This window comes from Erpetoichthys calabaricus, chromosome 4, assembly GCF_900747795.2.
Source record: "Erpetoichthys calabaricus chromosome 4, fErpCal1.3, whole genome shotgun sequence".
NCBI classification, from domain to species: Eukaryota; Metazoa; Chordata; class Cladistia; order Polypteriformes; family Polypteridae; genus Erpetoichthys; species Erpetoichthys calabaricus.
The window spans coordinates 135,213,077-135,229,740 of NC_041397.2; the positions used below are offsets into that span (position 1 = coordinate 135,213,077).

General features: G+C 37.5%; 1 protein-coding gene across 1 annotated transcript in view; it reads left to right on the forward strand.

Annotated features, from left to right (window-relative positions):
- Nucleotides 1–1,793: 1,793 nt before the first annotated feature.
- Nucleotides 1,794–16,664, forward strand: part of si:ch211-161f7.2 (retinoic acid-induced protein 2) — a 121,655-nt gene continuing 106,784 nt past the window's right edge. Inside the window, exon 1 of the mRNA XM_028799817.2 lies at nt 1,794–2,125. The gene's annotated coding sequence lies outside the window, so the exon portion shown is untranslated. The remainder of the gene's footprint in view (nt 2,126–16,664) is intronic.

A 16,664-nucleotide genomic window follows, 5' to 3' on the forward strand; every position in this document is an offset into this window, starting at 1 on the left:
TAAAGAAAAAGGTTTATTATCATACAATCTCAACATTTTACTTTTTAGGCTAATTGTTTCAAATCATAGCCCTGTTCCTATGGCACTGACTGCTCATATCTCGTAGTAACCTGCACTTTCATAAGTCACACTGAATATGAACTCATCAATTTACCAATGCTATGCAATAGCTATTTCTGGAATATGTGCCTGCATTTTAACACCATACAGAGTCATATTTAGTTCCAGGAGACACATGTACACATCTAATATATGTCTGACATTTCCATAGCAAGATGGAAGAGATTATTGATGCTAAACAAATGTTTTGTTGAGTGATTCATATACAGTAAGCATTATTACTCTGAATGCCAGAACGTGGGCTTGTGCATCTGGTGGTATGTGGCTTTTACTTTGGTGAGCTCCAAATATGCCATGGGTGGGGCTCAGTTCTAACCTGTTTTTGTCAACACCCATGCCAGTCATGTTTTGGTAATATTTTTTGAAATGCCAGTAATTAAATCTCACAATCTGTGACCCTTGCTGGATGATAGGGTACATTTTAATATTATTACTAAGACTAACTCCCTTGTAGCACTCGTCTGGTATCAAACCACAGCACTGGTACTCACAACTATACTCATAACTCTGCTATGAATCAGATTTACAAGCAATCTATCTGGAATTCAGCTGCTAAATTCATGGGAGATCAGTTTAGATGTAAATACTTTGTGATTACAAATGAGATGTGCTTTTTTAAAAATGTTTCAATTACAGTACACTTAGAAATGCTGGCTCACAACTGCAGTAAACTGGGTTCAGCTTGTATTTGAGGTCTCTGGAGGTGTGAGGTAGAAGAATTAATTGCTGCCCAACCTTGTCACCCTAGCCTGATTATGTACAATTCACACAGGGCACACAGGGCATGTACCCAGGGGTCCAGAAATTTTCAGAGTCCCTTATCCATGTTCAATACATTTTTAATTCCTTTAACATGTGCCCAAACAGGAGCCCGACAGAACCCATTGTACCAAATGTAAGTATTTATGGGGCTCTAACTATAGTCTCCAGTAGTTCCTCTCAGTCTGTTCGACCATGGAATACATGAGCATTTGATTTTTTTTTTACTTTGGGAAAACTCAAATATTTTAAAGCTATCAGAAAAAAGTAAAAGATTTTGGTAACTGTTACAGTTGATTGCCAAGATTATTGAGGCAATCTTGCTCAGGAGCACTTAGAGGGCAAGATCTAGCTATGCCTATGTACATCCCAAATCAATTCATACCAATTCCTAGGTTGTCTAAATAATTGAACTATTATAGTAAATGAATGTCCCTCCAGAAAAACAAAAGTGAGCAATATAAGCAACCACTGTTATGCAGAAAACATAATAAACATGCATACCACTGTCGCTCTGTGAAGGGTTTTGCACCTTTCTCCCACCTGATACTCCTGGATTGGGCACCTGCGACTGTAAACTGAATGACTATGTTTGAAAATAGGTGGATAGAATAAAAACGTCTTTTATAAAAACAAAGCTGTCACTGAGCAGTGAAAAAACGAAGTCGTACAGTAAAGGAGAGGAGTACACAACACAAAGGTGAGGCGAGGTGAGGGAAGCTGAGGTGAGTATCTCATACCTCCTATGAGCTGCAGAGAAGAACCCTGTGGTGACCGTCTGAGAGAGAGAGAGAGAGGAGAGAGAGAGAGAGAGAGAGAGAGAGAGAGAGAGAGAGAGAGAGAGAGAGAGTCTGCCAAGCGGAAAGATTGGGGGGGCGGGGGAGGTGATGCGCGCGCAGCGCGACTGTGTCAGCCGCTGGTCTGCTGTCTTGTGCTTCGCTGTAGAGGATGGCTTTGCAGACTGTGGGTCGCCGTTATACGCTAGTTACTCACGGTTACAGTTTTATTATTTTTTTAGCACAAGCATGTGCGTCTTGTTACCACTGCACATATAATTAAAAAGAGGAACTGGAGCAAAAACAACCAGTTCTGCATAGTAGTATTCAAGTATTATTATAATATACCTTCTACTCTAGTGATCTTATCATATGAACGGGGAGCTGATAATCCGTTACCGTTAAATAGGCGAACAATAATCATATTTTTGTTATCTGCTGGACTGGTTTCACAAGGACGCAACCACAAGGTAAGAAAGATAAGCATATTTTCTGTTTATATTAATTTCCCTAAGCGGTAACGTTCGTTGCGATGTTTGTTGTGTTTAATGTCAAGGTTTTATTAGAAATGAAGGTGGTATTGGATACGCGGTTCATATTTTGCACCAGTGCACAATGCTAAAGAAATACAGTAAAAACAGACAGCGCGTCAGAGCGTGGCACCAGTGTGGCATTTTGACCCCTGAAGCGTCTCTCGTAGACGAAACGACGACTGCACTGCAGACAGCGCAGCTGGGCTGGGCGGCGGTGGTGGCGGCGGCACAGGTGCGATGCCAGCGCATAGGGGGCGGATGGTGTATTTTACCTACAGAGGGTCTCTATTTGTATGTGTGTGTGTGTGCGTGTGTGCGTGTGTGTGTGCGTGTGCTTGTGTGAAGTAGGGTGAAGCAATGCGAGCTTTTTTTTTTTTTTTTACAGTTTGTCTTGTTTACAAATAGCTGCTTATTTCTGATCACTTGGTTTGTCATTATTAAAATCATTGCTATCTGACCAAGTTTTTCATTTACTTTCAAAGTCATTGTTAAAAGTGACATATAACATACGTATTTTTAAATGTAAACTGTGACGTGTATATTTAGACCATCTATAATATAATATAAGGCAACTTAATATATATAATATATATATATATATATTATATATAATATAATATAAAGAGTAAAATGTGTATTTGCGAACAGTTTGCATACCTGATAATAAATAGTTTCCATTATTTAATACAGGTGCCCACTAATACGCAAGTGTTTTTGCTCATAATACTGTCCTTTATTAATAAGACTTAAACTGGGGTTTTAGATGTGGACACGTTTAATTTCCTCCATTTTTCCTAGCTAACCGATCTTCTCGCAGTTCGCAACGTCTCTGTGTGCTGTCGCCTGTTTAGGGTTAGATCCATTCTGCACAACAGCTGTTGGATCTCTTTTTTGTAATTATAGAAGTCCCCAGAGCAGTTTCTTTTTTTGGACACAATAATCGACTGGAAGCAGAGCCTGGAGGGAGGGACTCATTTATTTGGTAGACACGAGGTCGACAGAAATGTTTTATTTATGTAATTTGAATTATTTACTAATTTGGATGCATTTTTTATACCCAATCAAGTAGATACCACTGACAAAATATGATAGTTCAGGAAGAGATGCACCCGACGCCTCACATTAACCCTCCCTCCTCTCTTTTCAAAAAATGAACATCATCGTGGTTTTTACTTTTAAATTGCTTTTGCAAAGAAGCTGGAGGTTTACCCTCCCCCTCCCCTCCCCATTCAGTTAATTGTTTATAATTGCCCTACTGTTACATGCGTCAGTTGTTTTACTGTTATTAATACTCCTCGCTTACTAAGCAACCGCTGTGTAAGATTTTGGTGGTGTTGTTTTGGTGTCTGAGGTGGTTCTGATTTATGATCAAGAAACATCTTACTTACAGTAGTCGAGCGTCGGAAAGCGCATCAGAGAAAAGTGCATACATAAGCGAGAAGTCAACAATAGTTCATGCATTGTGAGTCCGCACATGTAGCAGTGTCACGTAAGTGTCGCAATGGCAAGATCAAGATTGTACAACTTCGTTTTTTGCACTTTTCCAGTTTGATGTTAATGTAAGAATCTGAGGGGAAACAGGGGAGTAACATATTTACATAAACAATGGCACAATTTCATCCCAAATCGACAAAGTAAACAACATTATTCCGGTGAATGTATTTCATAACAGTCTATTTTACAAACCCGCAACATCAAATTTTATTCACCACCACCGGACACGGAGCGAGGCAGAAGCTCCAGTCTACATTTGGGCAACTACATGCACGTTAATCAGACAATAGACCTGATACTCGGAAGATGACGGAGCTACGATTTTGACCTTCTCTCAGATATGAGAGGAGGTAGCCCGCCTTGTTAAATCTTACTGGGATAAGGACAATGTATCAACGATGTCTAATTGCTTGATGTATGTAATCAAACATATTACTTTACAGGCCATTACATTTTCTTTAAGTCAAAATTGTGTGTTTTTTTTTTAAATAAAATAATGTGAATTACATTAGGCAACTTTGGGAAAATAGGCTATGTTGTGTTAGTGGTGATTTCGGCGGGCGTCAAGGTGACGTGGTAGTCCTAGGTTCGAATCCTGAATCTCAAAGACGGGCGTATTCATTTAATTCACTGGGTGTGCGTGAATGTACGAGCGTGAGAGAACTCTCGACGACTACCATGCAGTCCAGGATGGGCTTCAGAACAGTTTTGCAAAGATAAGTACCGTTTCCATCTAAATCAAAAATAGATAAACGGATTGGTAGGCTAATTACATGGCTTGGGACAATTTAGGTGAAATACTTGTAGAGCAGCTTAACTGGATACTCGGAGTCTGCTGTGACTGAGTGTTTGTTTGAGTGTGTCCTGTGATGGACGTACAGTACACACGGTCTTAGATTGGTGTCTGGGACAACCTCTGCCCCTGTACTCCTGAAATGGATTAAGGGGGTTAAATAAACTGTGTATGGCTGAGAAGCTTTAAGATGGATTTGGCTATACGTGGCTGATTAAAAAAGAATTATTATTCTTTAGTTGTTGATTAATCCAACAGAGAGGTATGCATGATCTGTAATGCAAATACTGTGGAGTTTGTTTATAAAGCAAAGGCTAAGAAGAAGAAATCAGCTTATTATAAATAGGAAAACCAGTCTGTGAATTTAATTATAATTAGATTAAGTTGGGCTGGAAATATAATATAATATAATTAGCAAATGTGGGTTTGTGAGCACAGCATATGAAATATAGTAATAGATGTTTTCCAATAAACGTTTCACAATGTGATTATAGGGTATCATTTTAAATTTGGTGGTTAGCCTTAAAGTGGACCTATGACAAGTATGTATAGTAACAAGTATTGTACAGTGTGCTTTTGGACGTCTCTCACTTATTATTTATTATTTTTACAGCACAGTGTCTAGATATAGCAAACTGTGCACTTGACTGAAACACTGTGGAATAACAAGAAAAAGTGCATACAACTAAATCAGAAATAGGCACACATGCTGACTTACTGTAGTATTTCCCATTACAACAATAACAACAAAGTAGTTGCAAGACTGAAAAACATAAACTGTGTATATATTTTTTCTTTGTAGTGAACTGTTTTACCACTGTTCCACAACATTTCCTAATTGATGCATTTTTAATTCCACAGCAGTGATTTTGATCACTACAGTAGGATTTTAATTTTGATTTCCTTTATTATCAACATGTCTTTTATTTATATTTGTTCCAGTGGTTAAAGTGTAATAACTGAAAAGCTGGCTACTTTTGTCCTTGCCCATGTTTCCCATTTGACCCAGAGGCAAGTGGATCAAAATGAAGTAATAACTCCAGCCACCGTAAAAACACTCACACTGTTCCAGTGTGGTGCCGAGGTGTCACCCATGGCACTCGGGTCCCAATCCAGGTGGTCCATCGTGTGGTAGGTGTGGCCACGCGCTCTCAGCGCATGCTCCCCCAACCTGACCTAACACCAGTGCTGCAACTAAAGAAATATTGGAATAATCGCTCCATACAGTACATAAATATCAAGAGCCTTGAAGTAGTGCTTACTGTGAAAAGGCAAACTCGCCAATAAAGTCTTATATGTCTTAAAGTCTTATGGTCTTTCTCCATTTGTATATGACAAATGTACATTATATTAAATTGTATTACAAAGTATTGTTACAAAGGTTATCATCAGTTAAAAAACAAGGATAAAAGGACTATCCCATGTTTCATGAAATGTGTACTTTAAAATAATTTAGTCTTTGCTCAGAAAAAAAAGGTTTAATCACTGAGAATATTGTCACTAAAATTACTGAGAACACCCACCCTTATTACCTTTACAGGTGCTGATTACTTACCGTGAATGTACAAAGCCATTCTGTGCAAAATCAGCTGGTCCTGCTATATGCAGGTATCCCCTTGACTGCCTTTGTGAGATAACTCGGGAAACAAATAATCTATTGTATTTATGGAAGTAAGAGAATGCATAAATATTTGTGATGGCCACTAGAATCATAACCACTGAGGTCTCATAATATTAGTCTTCAATAAATTATTTTCTGTGGGTGGCTAGTTATTAACTGCTGCTTATATTAGTTTTCACTCAGTCTTATCTTCACAATGATAGAGGTCACTATGGCGGCTCTCCCTTTTAATGATTTGTGATGACAAGAGGAGTGTGAAGTGATTACCATGAGAAGAGGAAAAAACATTGTCTAATTGAAGAGCCAAGAACCAACACTAAGACACTGCCGAGGTCAGCAGCAGTCAATGCAATAGATGTATGGTTGTACAGTATACATACAGCATGTGCACTTTAAGTAAGAGAACCCATTGTTAAAGTTTAACCATGTGCAGACATGCACAACATGATTATTCCAAGATTTACACATTATCTGGTTTGACTGAGGTAAATTATTTTACACAGTACCATTCATTATTTTTCATGCAGTCTTTTTATGTGTGCATTTAACAGCCTTAATTCTGTTCATTTTGGTGTTATTTCTGTATATGTAGCAACTGCAAGTCTGTTCACCTTAGGATTTTGTTGTGCATTTGCTACAACCACAACTCTGTCGCTCTTGGGATTTTTTTGTGCATATTTAGAGGTAGAGTTTTCTTATTGATTTTGTCAGCTTTTGTCCAAATATATGGTGTGGCACTTATTTTTTCCTGTTTTATTAGCATTGTTTTGAGATAATTTGGTCACATCAGATAAAGAAGAGAATGTACTTGTACTTGATTGCGATGTTTGTTGTAACCAATTTTGAGTTTGAGCAAGATCAATAGTAGTTATACGCTTGTAAACATCAAAATGACCTCCACATAAGCTCCCATGAAGCACAATCGTTTAACTGCTTAACCATTTAGCATAAATTTAGCAAATATTACACTAATTCTGTAAACCATTTCTGTAAATCATATAATACACCATTTCTGTAAAACTTTCTGATGCAGCAAACAAAAAAAAGTGGATTGGTTTCATAGGTTGAGGGATTTTACATATCATTCATATACAGTACATTAAACCATCATTGTAACTGTTGCCATTTGTGTTACATGAGAAAACTTAGTGTTGCACCCACTGTCTTACTACAAATAGGATAGGCTGATGCCGAATTTCCAAACCTGACACATTCATACATTTTCACACAATGATATACCATAAAATAAACAATTTATGATGTTCATAGTTGGAATTGGTACGTTATCATGTTTGGTACCTTATCAATCAGAAGGGACTCCATTTTAATTGATCACAAAACCAATGTACAACTTGAAACAGGCATTGTGCATGGAAAGAACACTTTTTTTGGCAGAAACATTTCACTATTCCTTGCACTTCACAACTCTGTCTACATGGCACACACTAATGCTGTCTTTGTCCTGTCTAAGTCACCTCCCCTTTTTCAGCTCTCAGTCCACCCTATTGGTTAGTGAGCTGTTTGTCTACAATGCTGCTAGATACCTTCCTTTGCATACCCTGGCACACCTCTTTGTCTTTGGGCTTCAGTCAGTGCTGCACAGCAAACTAGCATAGTATACTCAGTGCAGTATTATTATACACAATATGGACAAATTAAAAAAAAAACACAGGTTGGCTAATTGTCTTTTTTCTATAACATCACTAAATTGCAATCATATCTGACAAACACTCCACTAAATTTCAATCATACCTGAATCAAAGTGTTTTTGAGATATTGGGGTAATTAGTTTTTTCCATTTTAGGGTTTTTTTTATACGTAAATATTGATATATTGAAATGTCCTTTCTTAGTAGATACCTACTGCCCTAGACGTACCATCCTGCCAAAAAGGTCTTTTAATAAATTCTTTCAAGCTACTCATCGGATTTGCCATAACATTTCTTTTAAATTTGGCTGCTTTTTATTCTTTTCCCTTTGTTGTTATCTTGAGATCAGGGCTCTGAGGAGGCCAATCTAATAATGTTGGTGCTCCATCTGTAGGCGTCCAAAACTAGCAGGACTTAATTGGATTATCCTTGTGTTTGGGGACATTTATTGTACAGAAAGATAAAAGTTTTTACCAATAAGTTGTTTTCTCAAAGATGCAGCATGATGAATCAAAACCTGTTTCTGTTTCTCAGCTGTCATCATTCCATCAATTTTGACCAGCTCCACTGTACCATTGGATGAAATGTACCCCAGAACCTAACAGAGCCACCATTGTGCTAGACAAAAGTCTGCAGACCAAAACAATGTACTTCTTGCCACCTCTTGTAAAATACTTGCACCTTTGTGGTCCAGAATTTTCAAAAATAGACCCATGCTTAATAAGATGTTCTGCCACTCTTTGTTGTTCCATAACTTATGGTCTTTTCAGTACTGCAGTCTCTTCTGCTTGTTGTCTTTCTACAGGATTAGTTTCTTAGCTGCAACTTGCCCTACAAGTCATTTTCTTTCAAGACTTTTTCATATGGTCATATGGTTCTTTGGCATCAGATGACTCTCCAGATGTTGTGCAAACTCTCCACTAGATTTCTTTCTGTGTATTGAGGAAGTGACATTTAAGAACTGTTCATCAGATTCAGATATCTATCTGGGTGTTCTACTCCATTTTCTGTGTTCAACTTGCATACTTTAAAAAATTTCTTTATGACAGCTTGAACACCACTTCTTGAAAAATGAGTTTGGTGTGCCATTGTCCTCTAACTATAGCTCTGTTAAAACAAAACAATGAATTTATGTTTCTCAAATTGTATTAGCTTAGCCATTTCCAAGCCTCTCTTTGAGACACCTTAGCATATATGTTCTCAATCCAATATGCCTGATTGTTTATGAAAATCCACCACTAACATACCTGGTTCAGCTAATCAATGCTTGTTTAGCTTAAATCATGAGTGCTGTTGGTAAAATTTTACAAATACATGAAATGGTTGGTGTGACTCAAGAGGTAAAACTGTATTTTTTCTACCCATTCAGAGGATAATAATACATTTTTTAGAACGCGCACAAAATTATTATTACTTTTCTGTTATCTGCATTCATTATATTGGTTTAAAGTGATAAAATAAACTCTCTAAATAACTAGATTTAAAATGAAGACTTTAGTACAATTTTTTATATATATATATATATATTGTGAGGGAATTGGCTCCCAGCAGACCCTCGTGACCCTGTAGTTAGGATATAGCGGGTTGGATAATGGATGGATAAATGGATATTGTGAGGGATGGCCGGCATCTTTACCCAGCTGGGACGCCTCTTTAAAGGAAAGATAGGGGAAGATGGCTTTTGAAGGACATTACCTCCCCCAAACTGCTATTTAGCAGCCCCATTTGGTTGCAGTGTTGCCTCAGATTCCCACAGGGCTCCATGGAAATTGCTGTTTGTCGGCTCAGCCCTGTTGGTTCCGTGGATGCTGCCAGGGGGAGCTGCAAGAGCTGCAGAGCTCCACTTTGGGCACCGCCACACCTGGAAGTAATTCTATGGTGTACTGGAATACTCCCGGATGTACTGTAGCTTAAAAGCAGCCAGCTGCCTCACAGAGATGACACTGAGTCGGGAGGAAGAGGACGAAGCTTGCCAGAAGAGGAGTGGAGGCAGAAGGACTGAGACAAAGAGAAATAAGAGAAATGTGCTTTAGTGCTGTATATTGTGTTGTGCTTAATTGTACTGAGCATTGGTGGGGGAACGAAGGGAAAGTGTTTTCCCTTGGAAAGTGAATATGTGTTGTTCTAGACTTGGGCCTACCCTCTGTCTATTTTGGGGGTTGGGGAGCTGCTGCGCCCCCTTGGTAGCCACAATATATAGGTGATGTATTGTGAAGGGGTCAAACTCACATACTGGTGACATAGTTTTTTTATTCCTTCCTAGAAGTTATCCAACAGTGAGCAACAGCTATCAAATGACCCGCAGAATGGTGGCTGTCCGGTTCTGTTAAGTTGGCCACGTATCCATAAATGGTAGATGTCTGGTTTATTAAGTCCTCCTTGTTATTCCAAGTGTTGGGGTTTGTGTGCATTTCTAACTGGTTAATTCCCCTGTGACTCTTTTGTTCCTGTTTAGTCGCTCATCTAACAATCCTGTATTGGTTTGCATGTTTGCATAGTTGTCCAAGAGGTATGTAGTTTACTTTTTCTTTGCTTGTCCATTCAGCCGCACAACTTACCACCAATTTGAAGCTAGTTCACTCAGCCTGGTCAGTGCAGCTATTTACAGTGGAGGAATTTAGGTTCTTGTCTGTGAGTGAGGGAAGAGGTGATTGTGAGACTGACCAATGAATTGATGCAGTAGCAGATTTTCAGCTATTGTACGAGACAGGGATGTTGAGGCAGTGTGCCACAAAGAGTTGAGTGACATTTTTATGAAAAAAGGATTGGGAAGAAATATTGTTAGAAGTTCTGTAAAGTTCATTAACCAGAAATTAAACTCAGTCTGTCATCAAGCCTAAAAGAGGCTCAAAAATCAAAGTCAAAAGATCAAAGCATGGGTTCTTTAGCCAGAAAATCATTTAAATATGCATTTGCTACAATAAAGGTTTTCAGGAAGTCTTCATGCTGGCCTTTATACCTAAGCATCACTTATGTTACTTAATGTCATCTGCGCTTAGCAACATTGTAGTTACTGAAGTAAAATGGCAGCACTTATAATAACACAATATGCCATTGTATAATGCCTTTAAATGAAGGTTTACACAAAAAAAGTAAGCAGAAACAGGTTTTGCTCAATTCAAAACTGCAAAGCAAAAAAAGAATATCCTGGAAAAATGTACTATCATTAGAAGAAGAATTTAAAACAAAGCCAAATTATAACATGTCCTCAGTGAAAACTATCAAATTTTCTCTCAATCTTACATTCCCATCCTCACGGTCACAAGTTCTGGGTGGTGACTAAAAGAATGTGATCACAGGTACAAGTTGTTGAAATAAGAATCGTGAGCATGGTTCCTGGGCTCATTATCAATGATAGGAAGAGGTGCCTTTCTGGGTCAAGTGCAAGAAGTTGAGGTAGTCTGGGCGTGTAATTACATTTGTGTATCCTATGGCACAGCCTCCTGGAACACGACCATAGGGATGGATGTGAGGCACACTCAATAAATTATATCTCACATCTCGCCTGGGAGAATTTGTGAATTCCATAGGGGTTGTTGAAAGAAGTCACCAAGGAAAGGGTGGACCGATCAGGGCAGTTGTGCATGTTACTACTACATCTGTCAGCAGGATCAGTGAAGTGAAAATAATGATGATGATGTTGTATACAAAACAAGACTTTTATATATGTTATTTGACCTGAAATTGCCATTACCTATTGCAAATTGCCTGTTGAACTCCAGTTTGCTGTTGCACCTTTAAAAATAATCTTGCTGCTCCACCATCTAGAGTGACAATTATGATGTATTCAATTTTCTTCAAAAAACTATATTGCTGTTATGATAGACAAATTGAGAACAGGAACAAGCAAAATCATTCCCTACCTCTTATTCATTGGTTCACAAGCTTGAGTCTTGTCGCGTGGTAGGTTATGAGTCTGTTATATATGTTCTTCCATTGATTATTTAGTAAATGTTTGGCTTGCTGGTACTGAGTGAAGTCATTTCGCTGTTAAAACTCCACTGTAAACTCCTTACAATGCTAGATTTCCAACCTTCTTTTCTCGATTGTCCTTGACCAATGTAGACAGCAGGATGCCAGTTTGGATACTAAGCCAATATGGCTGGATGAAGCAGGTATGTTCTCCATGTTGAACTGTTCGAGGCTAAGTTAGTTTGGTATCATGTGTTGATGGATACCACAAAATAAACCAGAGAGTAACCCTTGTCATTACTTCATGAGCAAGGAGGCTGCATATGGCTTTGCAAATATGAGCCAAATATTAATGCTGTAGTCAGCTTGGTAAAGCAGCAGTGTTCTCATTGCTGTTACAGACCAGATAGATTTATCATTTTGTTACTTAAATAAATAGCAAGTTTTATAAGATGACAAAGAAGCCGAATATGAAGTATTTTGAATAAAGCCACACCTTTATGAACTGAATATAAGATATGTGTATATGTGCAACACAGATGTTTATTTATTGCAAACTAGGAAAAAGTCAAAGTAATTTGAGAACTTTTTTTGGAATTGAATACATTTATTATTCAATAGTGAAAATGACCTTTTAATTTTAATGCAGAAAAAAATGTTTGCTTGGACGGGTCTCCACTTTCATTCTTAAACTTCATATGTTTAGTGTCAGTCAGACTTTTAATCTTTTGTTTTGAATCATGTGCATATCATATTTAAGGCAAGCTGTCTGTTTCCTCTTTGGTATGATAGTTACCGTGATAGATGAGGCTTTATTGGCCTGGTTATGCTTTTTTTTTACTTTTTATTTTGCGCAATTAGTTGTGTTGTAAATTAAATGTCACTCAGCTAAAAGCGTGAGGTTAAGGCTGATTTATGCTTAACACTTAAAACTTTGTATTTTTTTTTCATTGTTTGTCACCTAGATGCACAGGGTAAAGGCTGATCTATACTTAATGTTTAAAACATTGCAGTTTTTACTCTTCACTGTTTGTGGTGAACACCATCCATATCATGAGTAACATATTATAGTATTTAGATTTAGGTACTGTAACACAGCTTAAACAGGATTAAAATGAAAGGCAGGGTGGGATTTGATTTTACCATTTACTAATCTGAATACAATTTGCTTTGGCTTTAAAATGTATTAAGTAGTTGATCATTTATTTAAGCAGTTATATTATAAGCAATACGATATATACTTAGATTTGTATGTTGATGAATGTTTGAAGAAGTCCTTGATAATGTAGAGCCTTTTAATGAAGGCAAATTATGGAACAAAATAAATAGTTGCTATAGTTGAAATGAAATGCAAATTTCAAGTAGTTGTTGGGAGCTAGCTGTTTAAGGTGCTGTCTTTTACAGTTTAAGAGGTTTAAGATTGCAATCTGATTTGGCGTATTAGCATTTTTGTGTCCAGTTATAATATGCTGCAAATGTGCCAGACACAAGCCTGTTTTGGTTGTATTGATATCAAGGAATGGAAATACAGTACCAAGGCTCAATCCTAGATTGATATTTCAAAGGAAAATAGAGACATACTTACAAGCCTTCTATTGTTCTTAAAACTGGATATAGGTTCAAAGTAATATCAAAGAAAGCCATGCATAGTGAACACTGGTTTGGTATTTTTCTGCCAAATAAATAGGTAAAAAGCATGTTCATTTTGTTTTCTCCTGTTTCAAGCAATCAACTTTATGCACATTTAACTGCCAATTTTGACCTTTTCAAAGCACTTCAGAATGATGTTGACATATTGTGTTGCTCAGTGATGCTCAAATGAAATGGACTTCTCTATAAGGGCCATGCAAGCCTGTCATCTGGAGAATGGGTGATCTTTGGGCTTGTGGAAGCAGTTCCTAGTGCACTTTGAACTCACACTTTACACTTGGAGGCTCTGTGTGGAACTAAGAATATAACATGCAGCAGGGTAGATCACTGATAGTGCATTTTGTGAGCAATGTAGTGTGAGCTTGATTTAATCCAGTCATGTAACACAGGTCACTGGGCAGCAGATGAAGATCAGCTTGTATTGAATTATCTTACACAAAGTATGATGTCTGATTGAATCTTGTGATCTTCCTCCTTGTGTCTCATTTGCTATCTTGTATTATGAGCATACGCCCGGATACTGTTTCTTTTTCATCTTCCACCAACTATTTTCTAGTTGTCTTAATAAATGTCAGGCCGACTATCATGTGTTTTATGAACAAGTCATTGAATGGAAGATTATTCTGTGCTGAGTTGTGTATCACAAGTTGTCATTTTAGTCTACTGCTTTGTGCTGGACTAAAAAAAAAAAAAAAAAAAAAAAAGGAAATGTTCCCAACAATGAAAGATTGATGATACTCCTTTGTTTGCTGTTTCATGGCCTCACAATGTCACTGTTAGACTTTTGCATTCATCAATACATGAAAACGTTTTTGGGAAAGTGGTGGACAAAGAGAGGCAGATAGATTAGTGATATATGTGATGTTTTATGATGTATATTCTCAGCAAGCACCGGATGTGAGCTGCCTCTGTAGAGGGCACATTAATGATCACTATGTGTTTACATCCAAGGAAGGTTTTAGAGATGTGAAATATTTGTAGCTAAACGTAATAATATGGTGGTGTATTGGTCTATTTGCTTTTGTTTGATCTTAATAATTTAGCATTGTGCCAGCAGCATATTGTACCTCTTGATTTTTGTTCAACATGTATGCTCACTGTGTTATACTGTAGAATGTTTTATCACAAGTATTGAAACCAGCTGTCTTCACGTATGGCTTTAAATTCAGTAAAATAGAAACACATACTGCATCACCCCCATTCAGTTAAGGGCAACTTTATTGCTTTTTAGCTGTTTTTTTCAAACAATAATTTCAAAAATATGTCTCCTAGTTTAATTTAACAGAGACAATACAGACAAAAAGATTGCTTAATAATGAGGCTTACATTACTTTACATCATTAGGAGCATACAAACGGAAAGACTGTAAACATTAAACTGCATATATTATTGTCTGTAGATGCAAGTACTTTACATGATCAGTTGTATTGTATATTTTACTTTTCCTTTATGGATGGCACAGTAGTTATCAGCACTGCCTCATGGATCAAGAGATCTAAATGGAGTTTGCACTTCCCCCCTTTGTCTGTACTGATTTTTGTTCTGTCCACGGTTATTTGCTGTGTGTACCCATTGAAGGCAGGATAAGCTATGACCCCTTGTGAACCAGTATGTAAGTATGTTTTAGATATGTAAATGTGTAACTGGATAAGCTCGCTGCACATGAGTGCAGTATAAGAATAATAATGAATAAGAATTTTTATGAATGCTGTTGGTTTTTTACTTCTGTTTACCTTTCCAGGAATGAGTAGCACTTTTATGATAGGGAGATGATACAAAGATATGGCCATGATGTTTTAATTAGAGATCTGTCCATGTTAGGCCTCTTTGTTCATATACTGCAACATGTTCTCTATCAACTGACTTTAAAAAGTCTCCCTGATGGGCCGTCTTGATAATTTAATAGTCTTCTATGTCAGATATTTTTATTTTTTTAGCAGATTTACCCGTCCAAAAAATTTTATACTGCCTCTTTTAGTGTATAAAAAGCCTAATACAAATATCTGACAATGTAACAAACCTGCTTAATTCAGTTCAGGATTGCAGATCAGGTGTAGCCAGAAATTAATTTCAGGGAGGATGAGAAAGTACATTAATTATAATTCTTTCTATGATCAATTAGTTGAAACTATCATCTTCTTATATACTGTAATACGCTACCGTGGCTGTTCCGTTTGTCTGTCTAGGATTTTAAATCACCTGTAGCTCACAAACCGTTTGACGTATTGACCTGAAATTTGGTACACATATACTACGTGACCTCTACTGTCCTCTTTCAGGGTGATGATTTTTCTTACTCTTTTTATTTTTATTTTATTGTAGAACTAGCAAAATACCCGCACTTCGCAGCGGCGAAGTAGTGTGTTAAAGAGGTTATGTAAACATATATATACATATATATACATATCTACATATACACATATCTACATATACATATATATACATATATATATATATATACATATACACATCCACATATATATATACATATATATATATACATATACACATCCACATATATATACATATATATATATATACATATCAACATATATATACACATACATATACACACATATACATATATACATATATACATACATACATAGTGCGTTGTAACACGGGCTGTGATTGTTACATGGGAGGGAGACGACAAATCACAGCTTCCCGCTTTCTAATCAGGCCTGTGATTGGTGCTTTGACTGATGCCTAGATCCCACAGTATGTCCCCTTAGGAGAGGTGTTAGGCAAGTGTAATTGAATAGCGGTGCTGCAAGTTTAGCTTTACACCTGTTTTTAAGGCTTATTGACTGAAAGGGGCTTTCATGAAAAAACTTAGGGCTTTGCTACAGGATACACCCTCCACAAGTTAAGGAAGTAAAAATAAAGGTATATATTCCTGTTTTATTTAAACCTTTTAAGTTTGTATGCGGGCGGCATGGTGGCGCAATGAAAGGTGCCAGTTAGGGGACCCGGGTTCGCTTCCCTGCGTGGAGTTTGAATGTTCTCCCCGTGACTGTCTGGGTTTCCTCCGGGTACTCCGGTTTCCTCCCACAGTCCAAAGACATGCAGGTTAGGTGCATTAGCGATTCTAAATTGTCCCTGGTGTGTGGGTGTGTATGGGTGTGTGCGCCCTGCGGTGGGCTGGCACCTTGCCCGGGGTTTGTTTCCTGCCTTGTGCCCTGTGTTGGCAGGGATTGGCTCCTGTATTTAGGATATAGCGGGTTGGATAATGGATGGATGGACATTTGTATGCATAGCCCCATTTGCCCGTTTTCGTTTTTTTTCTTTCTTCAGTAATATTTCAGCAAACCCGGAGCTTGTCAGTTCAAATCCTGGTACTGACACCACTGTGTGA